Source organism: Hirundo rustica, chromosome 21 (genome assembly GCF_015227805.2).
Source record: "Hirundo rustica isolate bHirRus1 chromosome 21, bHirRus1.pri.v3, whole genome shotgun sequence".
Classification (NCBI taxonomy): domain Eukaryota; kingdom Metazoa; phylum Chordata; class Aves; order Passeriformes; family Hirundinidae; genus Hirundo; species Hirundo rustica.
The window spans coordinates 9,141,195-9,156,344 of NC_053470.1; the positions used below are offsets into that span (position 1 = coordinate 9,141,195).

The window sequence follows — 15,150 nt, forward strand, 5'->3', positions numbered from 1 at the left end:
TGTCATTGATGTGCAGAAAAGTAAGCTGTTCAACAATAATAACTTGGCCAAATTCTAGTAATTTCAAATTTTATTGTTATTCCTTTTACTTTTCAACTAAGAGGATATTTACACCAAATTTTGAAGAGATTGCATTAACTATCCTCTTTTTTGCTAAACGACAAATGAAGCTACAAACAATAACCACAGTAGTTTGATAATACAATAAAATAGATGGGTTGCTACTGGAAAAAGAGCAGTCCCACTGCCCTCTTCTTGCATTTACTTCTGGCCATACTTCATAGTCAAGGGCACTTGTCATACTCTTTGTTGAGCAACAATCTATTAATTTCTTTCCAAATTAATTAGCCTTCCAACAGTTTAATAAGCTGAGCTGGCTTCACAAAAGAGTCCTGTGGCTGGTGTAAAACAGCTCTTTTGAAAATCAGGGAGATGCTATGGCAGACATAATCAACCATCCAATTCCTTCAAGAGCCAACAGAGATGTGTGTCCTGTCCTGGCAGCTGCAGCTGCTTCAGGAGCTGCCCTGCACTGCTCTTTCTGGTTATGGCACTATGAGGAATATTCAGTACAACACCCAAGTGCCTGTACCAAGTGTTACCTAGCCAGCTATGAAACAGAAAAGCCTGGCCTCACATGCTGTTTTTCCCACAGTAATGAAAATTCAAAATTCACTCTGGTTTGTGCTGTCTGAATAAATTCAATGTTCTAATAAGCCAGCAGTTGATCACCTTTGCCTAAAGCCTACATAAAAATGGCAATTAAAGCAGCAGAAATGTGACAGAAAAAACTTTTTCAATTCCTTCAGGAAAATGAACCACTAGCTCATTTTTCCAAGTACAACCTAGAGTGGTCTCATTTTGGTTCTCCAATCCATTACTATGATTAGAATCTACCATCCGTCCATGCAAAGCCAGGACTAGCTTTATTTACCACTGAGTGGTTCAATGCTCCAAGAGTATATAATGAGAACTAGTTCTATTTCTAATTATTTTCTTCATTGATATCTGTAGCTTCTACAAATAATGCTACTACGAATGAAAACTGGAAAGAAATTTACATTAATTGAGGGAATTTCTCTTTGAACTCCCTGTTCAAAGTTTAAGCCCAATAAGCCCAATTCACCACTTCATCTCCCTCAGCACTCTGTGTCTCCAAGGTGGAACCCAGGACAGTGGAGGAGTGTCCAGGCCAGTGGTGGTGCAGAAAACAAGCTGGTTTAGCACACTACCACACCTATCCTAGGGACCCTGACCTCAATACTGCTTCCTATTAATCCATGCTGTTTCCAGCATGCAATTCATTGTAGAAACCTCTTTCATGTTTAAATCCCAAAGCAAAAGCTGGAATGACAAAATCTTAATACTTAAGCCAGAACAGAGCCACACTTTTAAAGGATGCTTAACATGAAAACATATCCAATCCAAATTGCAAAGACACACGCTTATCACTTCATGCAAACGACAGTTGTAAATTACATGAAGAAAACTGTTTTCTCTTCAAAATAAAAAGAAGCTGTAGAAAATCTGGCTAATAGAATGCAAAACAAACTATCTGCAAAAACTGCCACTCATAAGGGACATTTTTATTAAATATAAATGTTTGAAATCCATATGCTGTTTTTTTAGACACTGCTGCAGCAAAATACTTCCATACAACACAGTAGTCATTTCAGCTGATCAACAGCATCAACAAAAAACAAATATAACAGTAATTTTCAGAGTAAAATATGGGACCCTAATAAAAACATCCACAGCTGCTTTAGGTTCGGTGCTGCAAGAACCTTACAGTAATTAGAACACTAACAGCTTAATGAATTTGTCATACAAGTTCTACTTAATAAATATCAGTTAACTGAAAACTGGCCTTTATAATGCCAAAACAGAAGTAGGGTAAACCTTAGTAACTTTTACAGGATTTTTCAACCTAACTATACATTTTAAGATGAATGACAATTCTTAAGCAGCAAGCTCAGAATGAACATTATTCTCACGGCATTACTTGTTATGAATATGCTACAGCTCCCCAGACTGGAAAGAAATAACCCTTAATATTGCAGAAACAAAAACCAACACAGAAAAGCTTGAAATACCACACACAAAATGAACACAATGTGATTCCTTCCCACAGTCAGCATCCTACAATGCAGAGACCTCCTGAAGAGTAGCACCGCACTCCGTAACTTTCTTCTACACCACATGCAACCAGAAGGGTACAGTGACAAAAAATGGTATGTTAATGAGATGATAAAGATTATTCTTACTGTTCTAGTTACAGCATTTTGTTCTTTTGACATCAAAAAAAATAGGGGTCATAACTGCCTGTTACTGATTTATGCTGACAGAAATTAGTCTCAAACGTTAAGTAAAGATTAGTTAATATTTGCAGAAGAGTTTGAACATACAAAATGCTATGTAAGTAGCCAGTATTAAGTCTTCCCACACACTCATTCTGGCATGCCTCCAAGCAGGGAAGTCCCACAGAAACATTTCAACAGCAGTAAGGAATAACAGAGAGCTCAGGCAACCGCAGCTATACTCACAGTAGTCCTTCTAAGGAGCACCTGCAAAACTGAGGAGGGCCAATGCTCACTGCCTGCTACAAATTCCTACACCAAAAAGAAACTCCTGTTCCAACACAGCTTATATAAATGCATGCTGAACAACCCATATCTCTATAATCCACTGCACAACCTAAAATGATCTGCAGAACTCCAAACTTCTCGTAAATACGACTTTCCTGTGCCTAGTATTCCTGACCAGTCTACAACTTCACAAAGCAAACTCAGCCTACGGTGCAGGTGACGATTTGATTTTCACATTGAATCTCATTTTCAATACAACACAGTTCTCCCTAGAGCAGACTAATTTTTCCACATTTAAAATCTAAAATGGCAAGGAATTAGGCAATGAATCACAATGAAATAGCTTCTGATCATTCAAGAGCAAAGCTCTTCCCAAACATGTAAAGAAAGCCAACATCTCAGCTAGGATCCCATGTTGCAAAGAACACTCTGTAAGCCTTCTCCCAAGAGTGGAAGGAAAAATGGTCTAAACTGAGCCAAAAGTGAGGTAAAGAGGAGAGGCACATGATATGTTCAGGCATTTCTCAGTTATCTCTGAAGGACAATATTAATATTTTATGAGATTAAAAAAGAGTATATCTGATTTAATTATCAGGTACTCTCAGAGGTAAGGCCTGTAGCTTCAGCATGCCCCAAAAATCTCTGAAGCTAGGAGGGATGGGACTTAGGATCATTGCATAGCATGGTCCATGTCCTGTGAACATGCCAAAGCCAGACCTCACATATGCAAGTGGCACTGCAGCTTCCAGGAACCACAGAAAACTCAAGAGTGCAAAGGCTCATAATAAGATCTAACCACAGTAGGCTGGTAAGCATCCAGCTGAAGGATGAGGTCTAGCAAGGCTTTTACAACAGCATCTGAGAAACCATGCCAAAACTGCAAGATAAATCTTCTACACCTGTTCTTAAAATCTTCTCTTACCTGTTCCACCTTATTTCCAGTAACACCTGCACAACTTCTAACCAGCACACAGATTGAAACCAGAGAAAAATGTACATTATCTTCCTGCCTTCATAAATTAATGCAAATCATCTGCAGTCCTGAATTTCCTTGTGGAGCTCTAATTGATCTATGACAGAGTTCGCAGCATTTCATGGGGAAAAAAAAAACAACACGATAAAATGGAGATCATTGAAGAGATTAGAGGACTACTTTTGGAATTAGCATGTCACCCTGATGGTTTTTATGAGTAAGACCAGGTAGAAAAGTAATGGATGACAGCAGGAATAAAGCTTTATTTTCCAGGCTCTACAGTTACAGAAGACATTGCTACTACTGGTTGGACCAAGTAACTGATAAAACACTTCAACTAAAATATTGCGTATATCTGTATTCTTACTGGCCAAAAGCTCCAATAACGTCTTTCATGCAGAAACAGCACACATTTTACTCCACAGGAATTTAACCCATAGAAAAATACTCTTCTTCAGAGTTTAGCTCCCTAAACCAGTTCACTTGTAGGGTTCAAGTGGTCATAAAACACAGGCACAAGGCTAACAAGAGTCTGTGGTCAGGACACAGAGACAGAACCACCCTAGCAGCAGCACTGACTCACGGAACTGCTCCGGGAATGGGAAGGCTCATCTCCAGTAGCTTGAAGTGAACAAGTATAGGAGGAAGAACGCTATGAATGAGAGAGGAAACTCTGCATGTGAAGTTATGTTGAAAAATTACTTAGTTACATAACTGCTCAATTCTGTTCTTTCACGTCAGTAACTAGTCTCTCCACCAACTACCCTCACAGGAAAAGCATTTTCAATGGATTGTCAGTTTGAATTCTCCCCTCCAAATCCTGTTCAAAAAGCCTTTAATGATTGATAGGTAGGAATCGAAAAATCAAACATTCAAGACAAACATTCGCGCCTTTCCAAGGCCAGCAATGTAGTCCAATATTAAGATTTTCCATTAAAGCAGTTACTTACACTGCATGCATCTAATAACTCAGTGCCACCATATGCCACAACAGAACAAAAAAGAGAAGATGATAGAACTGGACACACAGTGTACTTTTGAAATGGCTCTAGTATTCGTCACCACGTTCTTACATGTCCCTACCTTTCCTATCTTTCTTGCTATATTTTCCTTATCACAATAATCCCATTTCATCTCCCAGGACACTTAATTCCTTATATACTAACAATTAGTGCTTATTGTAAAGGAACTGAGAATCTTCAGTAAGTTTCGTAAATCCCCAAGCTACCAGGAACATTGAATCAATCTCGCATCCAGAAGAACCATTAGAATTTTTCCATGCTTCCCTTCACTGGAGGTAGGGGAAGATTAAGCCCATTTGTAGCATTATGCAAGAATGCATAAATCCTCTCTTGTAAATAAAACTTCTCTAACCAGTTTTGTATGCAAGGTATGCTATGCATAGTTTACAGTCCCTTGGCACAAAAAGGAAAACCCTTGAGAATTGAATTTTACAGAGATTGTTACTGCATTTGGGGGAGAATAGGAAGAATCTTAATAAGTGACCTACTGCATATGAAGAGGATGACTTTCTGTATTTTCTTCTATCTGATGCTATTGAACTGCAAGTGTCTAAAAATATTTTTGACATTTTTATATCATATTGATGTAAACAACCTGTGTCTTGCCACCATTGAAAATTTCTGTTTAGCACCAAGTACTACTCTGAGGTACAATCATACTCCAAGTTAACTTTCATAAAACCACTGTACTGCTGAAGAGAAATTGAGCAGTGTAACAGTGTAGACAACGCAATGCAGCAAGAGAAATAAAATTCCTAAAGGCTGATTCTTGATTATATTTCAACTGCTAAGCCACAGCTCATCTGTGTATAAAATCTGGTTTGTTTCATAGCAGAGTGGTAATACAGCACACACATCACTGCATCAGCAACATCTTTAAATTAATAAACATCTTAAAATTTATCAAATACTATTATGTATCAGTTTTGAAAACACAACTTACCAGACCTAGTTGAATGGAAGCACACTTAATAAAACAAGAACAGCTTTAATGTAGAATATCGAAAATAAATGTAATTGAATGGTGAAGAAAACCCAAACATTTTTAATTTCCCATTGTTATTGAAGCATTTGCCTCATTAAACCATTTCTACATCTGGTAAATCAACGTGCAAAAGCCAGTTTCACCTTTTCTTTAGGCAATTGTTTGTTAGGCAAGTAACAACAGACCTACACCACAGATCCAGGAGAGATAGTTGTGCAGCCTCCCTTTCTGGTTACCATAGTTTCAAATGAACTGTAGATTCCTAGAAATAATACTTAGGAGAAGGAATAAAAATATCACTGCTTAAATATGAAAACTGCAAGAAGAACCATTTTGATTAGTGTATGAATGACACTTAAGTGAACAGGTAAATGCTTAAGAAAGGAAGTTTTATTTGCAAGACTTTGTCAGACACAGTAAGTGAAGCTTGAGCACAGACAGAAGGATAAATAAAGCCCATGGAACAACAGGGAAGAGAAAAGAAGCTACCAAAAAATCATTCAGTGGCCATTTACTGGTCTCTTTTTCTAAAATTCCCCAGAAAAAAACCACCAGTTCTAAATAGGGACATTATAGTCCCAAGCCTCCAGCATCAAGGGATACTTTCTAAACATATACAGGGTGGTGAAGAACATCAATCTTCACAGGAATTTAAGATAATTTTAAAATCCGAAATAAAGAAGGACCTTCCAATAGGAACAGCCTAATGGACTGTCAGAGAGATTGTGGAAACTTCATCCTCTGAAACATTCAAAACTTGACAAGTGGCCTTAGAGGACAAGATTTAAGGAGAAGGTTGGATTAGACCGCCAGGGATCCTTTCCCACCTCAGTGATTCTGAGACCAAGGACACAAATAATTTTTTCACTGTGGCATTACTTCTAGGAAGCAACCGTGCATTCATTACACAAAGCTTTATTTCATGTGGTGTTAAAAGAAAGTATTTTGGATATAATTGTCCAAACAGGTACGTAAGAAACAACAGAAACAGCATATAGCCATACACCAAACTGGAACCTTCCTGCAAGACTACTGTTCCCGTCCCGAAATAGTACAAAACAGCCAGGTTTTACAAATTCTTATGTTATTAATATTAAATTATTAATATGCTAGTCTTTCCTTTTCAAATATATTTAAATTGTATTCTTTACCCTAAATCCAAATACAATTATCAATTCTCTTGCCTATTTCCCTGCCGCAAACACAGCTCTGCCATATGATATACAGACTGCAGCCACTGGTCATTCTCGTTTTGAAAAAAAAAAAGGCTTGATCAAGTCTACTCAGTTTCCTTCCTTGGAAAGAACATCATAATAATCAGTTCTCTGTTTTAAAGAAGATCAGAAGTGAAATGGCCAATGTTCAGGATGCACCACCATCTTACACAAATTAAATTATTCACCATTATATCTGTAATTATAAAAAATGTTATTCCAGGACTCCTGTCTGACCATCACCCTCAAATTGAAAACCATACACTTTAAATGCATGCATAAATTATGAGGCTGCGTTCTTAACATTTACTACTTACACTGGTGATTTCTGCAACTTCAGTAATCTCTATCTTTAATTATCCACAGCACATTAATTAAAGTAACACATGAAAAAATACAGACCTTCAATATTCACACCCCTACTCCATGCAAACTCTACTTAAAATGAACTCTCCTTGCTGGAAGATTACACCCTGATTAAAAAAAAAAAAAAAATCAACAAATTATATCACTTATTTATTATCTGTTTAAAAGGACTTGATATGGTCCAAATTTTCAGCAGATCCTTCTTAAGGGATGAACTGAGAGTTTTACATAAAGGAATAACAGGTAATAGCATGAAAGACTGAAAAAGCCTTACCTTGAACAAGCTTGAATAAACCTTAGCTTATTTTTATTTGGAAACAAAGCAGAAGTCAATTTTCTTTTGCCCAGATATGATGCTGCAAGGAAGGTCTTAAAACCTGGGCTGAAATCCTATGCTCAGTAATAAGCTGCAATTCAGCCATAACCAAGAACTGCAACATTATCTCCCCATCAACAACACCCATTGCCTTCCAGTCAGTTCACATGGACTAAGCAATAGGAAAAGAATTGCAATAAGGTCTCTTTGCTATGTGACCACACAGAGAACAGCACACATCCTTGAAGGAAGCATCAAGAGAGTGTTCATCACAGGATGCCTGCACTCCAGGGACTGAGGTACCACTGGAGAAGGGAGAAACCCGAGGGGAGCCTGGAGGTAAGGTCAGGTGTCCTCCACATCACCCACAGCTCGCTCACTCCCTGGCCACAAGCTAAGCAGCACGTCAGCAAACTTTTGCAGCAAAAAGCCAAATTCGGAATGCAAGCGCACCTAAATAAAACATGCATACCTAAAGTTTGCTGTTACTTTTAAAAATAGTCAATAATTTCAGAAATGTTTTGTCTTTTCTGAAATGTCAGTATATTCAAAATCACAATTTTGTTAATAGGAAACCCTGAAATTTCAGCTATAATTCTTATCAACCTAAACCACTGCAGAGACAGCCATTATATGTCAACAGGCACCATTTAAAACCTTTTTCAAAGCACAAGCAGAAGTCATCAACTTGTTCTATCAACCCTTGAACAATGGGAACAGATGCAAAAATACTTTCCTCTCTAGAGCTACACAGAAGTAGTAACAAAAAACTGCTGCAGAAAACAAAGCGATTTCTAGCATCACACATATCCCTTGCTCTAATATAATAACTAATGTTTACTGAAATAAAGCATGGAAAAGTAAAAGGTTGTATAAGGGCAGGACTAATATGCCATTAAATTCAGAAGAAAATAAACCATAAGAAATATAAACCACTCACCTACCTTCCAAAAAACCACAAAAAATTCACAGAAAAACCCCAAACCAACCAACATGTTCCCAGATACTTTTTTGGGTAGGTATTGTGAACAGCTTCTCAATCACAGATCATACCCTGCTATGTATGCCAATCTTCTTACATCTACTCCCTCTTCTGATCATATTCTTTTACAAAAATAAGCCTTCCAAAGGCAGAAATCACAGCTAGCTACACAATCAAAAAAACGTGCAGTATAGACAACCATGAAGTATGTACCTGGACAAAGCAGCTATCGGACAACTACCTTATCTTCCTTCTGAAGCCACAATAAGACAAGAGGTAGCTGCACACAAATATAGTCCTACATGTCCTTAATTTCTGACTCAACCTGGCATAACGAAGTTTAAATAGAGACGAGTCCTGGGCTCCATGCAGATCTGTAGCCAGTAAAGGCTAGGAAAAGCCAGCTGCCACATGGAAGCCCTGGGGGATGAAATTTTCCCACATTCTTATCTCCAAAATTGGGTACTAGATCTCAGAAAATGTTTGTGAAAGAAGTATTTCCCTTACCCTCTTCTCTACCCAAGCTCTTATAGATCTAGGACAATTAAACAGTGGAAAACTTGGAAATACAGAGATATCAAAAACTGATTATTATTCTGTTAAATAAAGGAATAGCATAACCCATCAAATCAAGGATTCTGGTCTAGTCTCAGTGATCTCGCCCATCAAGCTGACGGAATCAAGAGAATAAGAACAGAGTTTATGTGTTGGTATCTGAACACTGAAACATCTTTCTTGAGACAAGCTTCCCAACTTCAACAAACCAGCACCAGTCCTACAACTATCTGTGATGATCTAAATGAGGGTCACCTTCAGAGATATCCCTTACTTCGTATTTATTCTCACCAAAAATTAATTTACAACTTTACCAGATTTTTATGAACTTCCAGATGAGAATACTTAAGGAAAACAAATTCTAGTTAAAACAATATAGGATTAAAACTACAATTTTAACCTTGTACCTTCAAAATAAGTTTTTGCTATAGCACTCTTAAGTAAATATCTGACCTTGTCAAAAGTCACATCAGATCCCAAAGCTTACCCTTAAACAACAAAGATGCGGAACTTTTTACAAGCAGATTTTTTTTTTTTTCCTAATATAAAAAGCCAACGGAAGTCCCTGTACTAACCTTCCAATATGAAACCTGTTGACGGAATGGAGGAGCTTAGCCGGTTTCCTGTTCAAAGCAGTGTTTCGGACCCAGTACAGGCTCGCCAGGAGCGGCAGTGCCGCAGGCGGGACACGGCCGCAGGCGGGACACGGCCGCAGGCGGGACACGGCCGCAGGCGGGACACGGCCGCAGGCGGGACACGGCCGCTGCCGCCGCGCCCCGCCGCCGGGGCGCCCCCTGCGGCCCGGGGCCGGCACTGCAGGCGGCGCGCAGCCAGCCCGGGGCGGGAGCGGGGCACGGCCGGGTGCGGCTGCAGCTCCCAACCCGGGCACTTCACCGGCCTGCAGCCCCGGGCCGTCCCGCGCGGGGTGCCCAGCACAGCAGGAACCCGAACCCGGGCACTTCACCGGCCTGCAGCCCCGGGCCGTCCCGCGCGGGGTGCCCAGCACAGCAGGAACCCGAACCCGGGCACTTCACCGGCCTGCAGCCCCGGGCCGTCCCGCGCGGGGTGCCCAGCACAGCAGGGACCCGAACCCGGGCACTTCACCGGCCTGCAGCCCCGGGCCGTCCCGCGCGGGGTGCCCAGCACAGCAGGGACCCGAACCCGGGCACTTCACCGGCCTGCAGCCCCGGGCCGTCCCGCGCGGGGTGCCCAGCACAGCAGGAACCCGAACCCGGGCACTTCACCGGCCTGCAGCCCCGGGCCGTCCCGTGCGGGGTGCCCAGCACAGCAGGAACCCGAACCCGGGCACTTCACCGGCCTGCAGCCCCGGGCCGTCCCGTGCGGGGTGCCCAGCACAGCAGGGACCCGAACCCGGGCACTTCACCGGCCTGCAGCCCCGGGCCGTCCCGTGCGGGGTGCCCAGCACAGCAGGAACCCGAACCCGGGCACTTCACCGGCCTGCAGCCCCGGGCCGTCCCGCGCGGGGTGCCCAGCACAGGAGGCTCAGCAGGCAGGAGGAGGCTCAGAGCAGCCCTCACCGCAGGACTGCTGATGCCAATGACCCAGGAACTACGGGACCTTGAAGAATTCCCGTTTTTACTTAGCCGTTAAGTTTAAAAGGGGAGCTCATCTGAAACGCTGGATGGTATTGAATCCGAACCACGGCTATAGGCTTTGTCACCATTTATGTTTTTGTGATGCACATGAAAAAGAGCTCTTTCCATTTCTCCATATATTTGTTATGTGCAAGCTTTGTCTTTCTTTTCAACCTAAAACTCCAATTCCCCGCTCACCTGTTTCCCAAGGACTAGATTATCACTCTCTTGTCAATGATCCTCATGTAAGATGAAGTTCTCAGAATGTGAATGTTTTAAGTGATACTGAGAAAGAGAGCAAAGCTTTTATTTAAGAGTATTAAACTGGTATGTTGATGGCTGCTATCAATCACTTCTTTCCATGACAAAACAAGTACTAAACCAGATGAAGCTCTTGGAAGTTCTCACATCATCCTGACAGACACCAAATCGACAACATATTCCGCTTCCCGGTATATTTTCTTAATTAACACGTCAATAAAAGAAAAAAAAGAGTACAGAAAAATGGGGAAAAACCAAGCAAGCAACCAACCAAAAAACACAAAACAAAACAACATCCACCACCAAAGCCCAAGAGTACAATTTTGGAAATTCACACCTACAATCTCCTAAGTTTTCGAATTAGTCAGAGAAGAAGTGGCTACTGTAGGCAGACATCACACTGAGTTGAAAACCTTGTCTCATCTGACAAAACACAGAATTCCAGCAAAACAACAAATAAGCGCAAGTAACAAGCAGAAATATTTGCTTATTTTCTGGGGTTCATTTGGTGAAAACAAGCAACTGGAGTATTTCAGGTTTCTGTAAAACATACAACCTGTTTTTACGGGCACACGAGTTTCAGAAAAGCTCATCTCTCCTAAAATATTTGCCTGCAGCAAAACAACTGAGACAGTAAGACCACAAATGAAAATGACAAATGAGGATTCTGGAATCACTCTAAATTTGAACCGTAAGTGACAAGAGCAATCTAATTTTAAAAAGTTCATAAAGCTTTGATGCGCCAACATCATTTCATGACTTAACTAAGTCTAACACAGTTTCTCCCACCACCAAGAGCAGGAACTTTCATGTAGTTTGTTACCTGCAGCTATTTTCTACAGGAGACTGCAGTAACATGTAATATTCAAGAGAAGCTGTCTACATTACTTTTTTTGTTTATAATTCAGTTGCTATTGGTAAGTTATACCTAGACAAAATAAACCTAGAGAGTATTTAGCTGACAATTCTATTTACACTCCTTACAAGTGGAAATTATTTCACTCCAAACACTGAAATAGTTGAACACATAAAGCTCAAATGTGATATATTTATAGAATTTGAGTTAGATTACCAACCAGCTAACTGAATACTCCAATTTATAAAATTAATGTTATTCAAGAAATATAATGCATTTTTAAACTAAGTATTTTAATAATCGATGAACATGCAATTTTTGTCATATCACAGAACCGAATTTTTAAGAAATATACTCAAATATCACAGAATCCTTGATTTGAACCAACTCAAGTAATTTCAGTTTTCAGCTGCAGAACACCAAGACTTTAGATCTAGAAGAGCTGTACATAAATTTTAATACAATTAAATACAATTTTAACAAATCCTTATACAATTAAATACTATTTTATACAAATCCTTAATACAATTTTAACAAATCCTTATATTGCTTATTGACTTTATTCAGCATTATCTTCCTGAAACTGTAAATGCATTAAAAAGTTACAAAAGCATAACTCTGGCCCAAGTATATAACTTGGAAGTTATCTGAAGGTTAGGAAGTATCACAGAAAAATTAAAGCCTCTCCCAGTTCCATCCCTGTGGTTTTTTGTTTGGTTGATTAGTTGAATTTAAGCTTATAGAACAGCCAATCCTAAATTTACCACAGCTAACTTAATACAAACGACAGCAACATAAATTCAAGAGTTTGTGTCACAGGTTGCACAAAGCCCACCTGTAGACAACACCATAAAGTGTCACTGGTTTTGTCAAGAAGGACCAACATGAATCCTATGAGTTACAGAGCAAGATGTGTCAGAAATGGGATTCAATCAATATTTTTCTCCTTTGTATAACTTCGAAGATTTTCTAGTCTTTGATTAATCAGAACAGTGTGGGGATTCCAGGCCGTTCACCTCCAGGGCTTTCACAGCAAAAATATTCATGTTTATGCTAAAAGCAAGGCAGCTCTCACACCATGTTTCATTTAGTAATGAAACTGTTTTCATGCCACTAAAACAAACAAACAAAAACAACAAAAAAACCTATGTTCACCCAATAAAGAGCCCTATACCAGATCTGCGGTACTGAGTTTGTGACTGATCATCAGGAAGACAGATCCACAAAATTATGAGTTGAGGATAATGAACAAGCGATACCAAGATGACAGAGATTAATGACGGTCAATTGCACAATCGCTCGTGGTATTTATTTCTCTGCACACAATCAGCCAGCCTGAACATTTTTCAATACCAGATAAATAGTCCAAGAATAATAATAAAGAGATTACTGATTTAAAGAAAGAAGACAACGAAAAACTGATGAAGTTGTTCCGAAAGCACTACAAACGAGAAATAATCAATCGTAAATCGAGACGGAACTGCCAAGAGTTAACAGGGAGACTTCTGCTTGGAGAACACCTCGCCGTAGGAAACGCTAGGAACTCCCACTCCCGGTCACTTAAAACAGGATTCAGCAAAACTCCCAGGGAGCATAAAAGCGGCGGCGCGAGGGCTGGCAGCGAGCGGTGCCGAAGGCGCTTTTCCCGGCGCGGCGGGCCGGGCGGGCGCGGAGGAAGCGGCCCCTCCCGCGCGGCGGCGGCCAATGGGCGGCGGGCGCGGCCCGAGGCGCGGCGAGCAGGCCCGGCGGGGCCGCCGTGACGCACTCGGGCCCCCGCCCGCCCGCCCGGCACCGCGCCGCGGCCACGGCGGGGGCACGGCGCCGCCTCGGGACACCGGACACGCCGGGGTGCGGCTCGGGAGCGCTTCCGAGCGCGGGCAGGGCGGGCGGGCGGGCAGCGGCGCTACACGAGCTGCCAGAAAGTAATTAAAAAATAAAACAAACTGAAAAAATCCGACGAACAAAAAAACCCCAAAACCAGCAGCGAACCGAACAACCAACCACCCGCTCGCCCTCAGTAACTCGAACGCCGGACTCGGCGGTGATCTAAACTTTGTGTCACCTCCTAACGCCACATCCCGTGGGAACACAAGAAAAGGGGAGCAGAGCCCTAGGAAATACAATAAATAAATTAAAGCAGCGAAAGAGGGGCTCGATCGCTTCCACGCCCGCTCTCGGGCGAGTAGAGGAGGGGAAGAAAAAAAAAAAAAAAAAAAAAAAAAAAAAAAAAAAAAGGCCGGTGGGTCCCGGATTTCCACGGGCTAGACGGATTATACAACGCCACCAGAAGAGAGGAAGGCATGGAGGCAGCGCGCCCGGGAGCCCAGCGGTGCGGGCCCCCGAGGCCAGCACGCCCAGCACCAGGGATGCGCTCGGGCAGGGAGGGGAATTCCCGGAAAACAGGGCCTCCCAGCCCAGCCATCTGCGGCCACTCATCCTCTGTCCCTCCGTCCCTAACCGCAGCAATAACTACAGACATATATATTACTTTTTTTTTTTTTAATCTGTATAGGGAAAATAAGCGCCCAGAAAAGAGAAACACCAGGAAAGCTCTCGTTTCCTACCTGGGCAGGGTTCAGCTCAGTTCAGTGCGTGCCGAGGAGGAGGGGGCAGAGGAGCACTATCTAAAACAAAAGTGGCGCCAAAACCCCCCAGTAAGAAGCATTCTCCTTCCTCCTCCTCCTGCCCCCCGCCCCCACCGGGGCCGGCCGGAGCCCAGCGGGGTTCCAGCAACACGCGGCTCCCGGCATCGGGCGGCCCCGGCACAAGTTGGCAAGCGCCCTTACTTTACAGAAAAAAAAAAAAAAAAAAAAAAAAAAAAAGGAAGCCGAACGGAAACTGCCACAACTCTTCCTCTTAGCGGACAGCCGCCGAGGAGCTCGGCCAAAGTCACTCGGAGGGGAAAACTCGACCCACAAAGGCCTTTTCCGAACTGGGCGCCGGGGCAGCGAAGGGAGGCTGAGGGGAAGGTGCAGAGCAGTCCCTACGTCCTCACTCGGGCCGAAGGAGCCCCGCTCCCTCCAGCCCTCCTAATGCAGGCACGGGGAAGGCCGGCCAGAGTTGCTCCAGCTCTGGGAAAAGAGACCGAAGAGACGAACCCCGGTCCCTCGGCACTTCCCTGCGCGGGGAACTCGCCGGGAGCGGGTTCGAGGGAACAACTCGGCTGCTGGGCAGCGGGGAGCAGGGAGCTGTGGTGAGCGCTGTCAGGAGTGCGAGTCCCCTGCCCGCGGCCTCCCCCGACATTCGACCCCGGGGCACCGGCAGCCGCCCCACCATTTTCTCTGCGCGGCCCAGCGCTCCCCCCGAGCGCGGCTCGGGCCCCGACCCCATTCCCCTCGCTCGCCCACCCGAGCGGCCCGGCCCGGCTCGCCCGCACACAAACCCCACGCACACAATGCCCGAGTCCTCCATCTTGCCGGCAGCCCCTGTTCGGCTCGGCA

At 42.9% G+C, this 15,150-nt stretch overlaps 1 protein-coding gene across 5 annotated transcripts in view; it reads right to left on the reverse strand.

Moving 5' to 3' along the window:
• The window catches only part of STAG2 (STAG2 cohesin complex component), a 68,392-nt gene that overhangs the window by 52,713 nt on the left and 529 nt on the right, over positions 1-15,150 (reverse strand). The window lies entirely within an intron of this gene.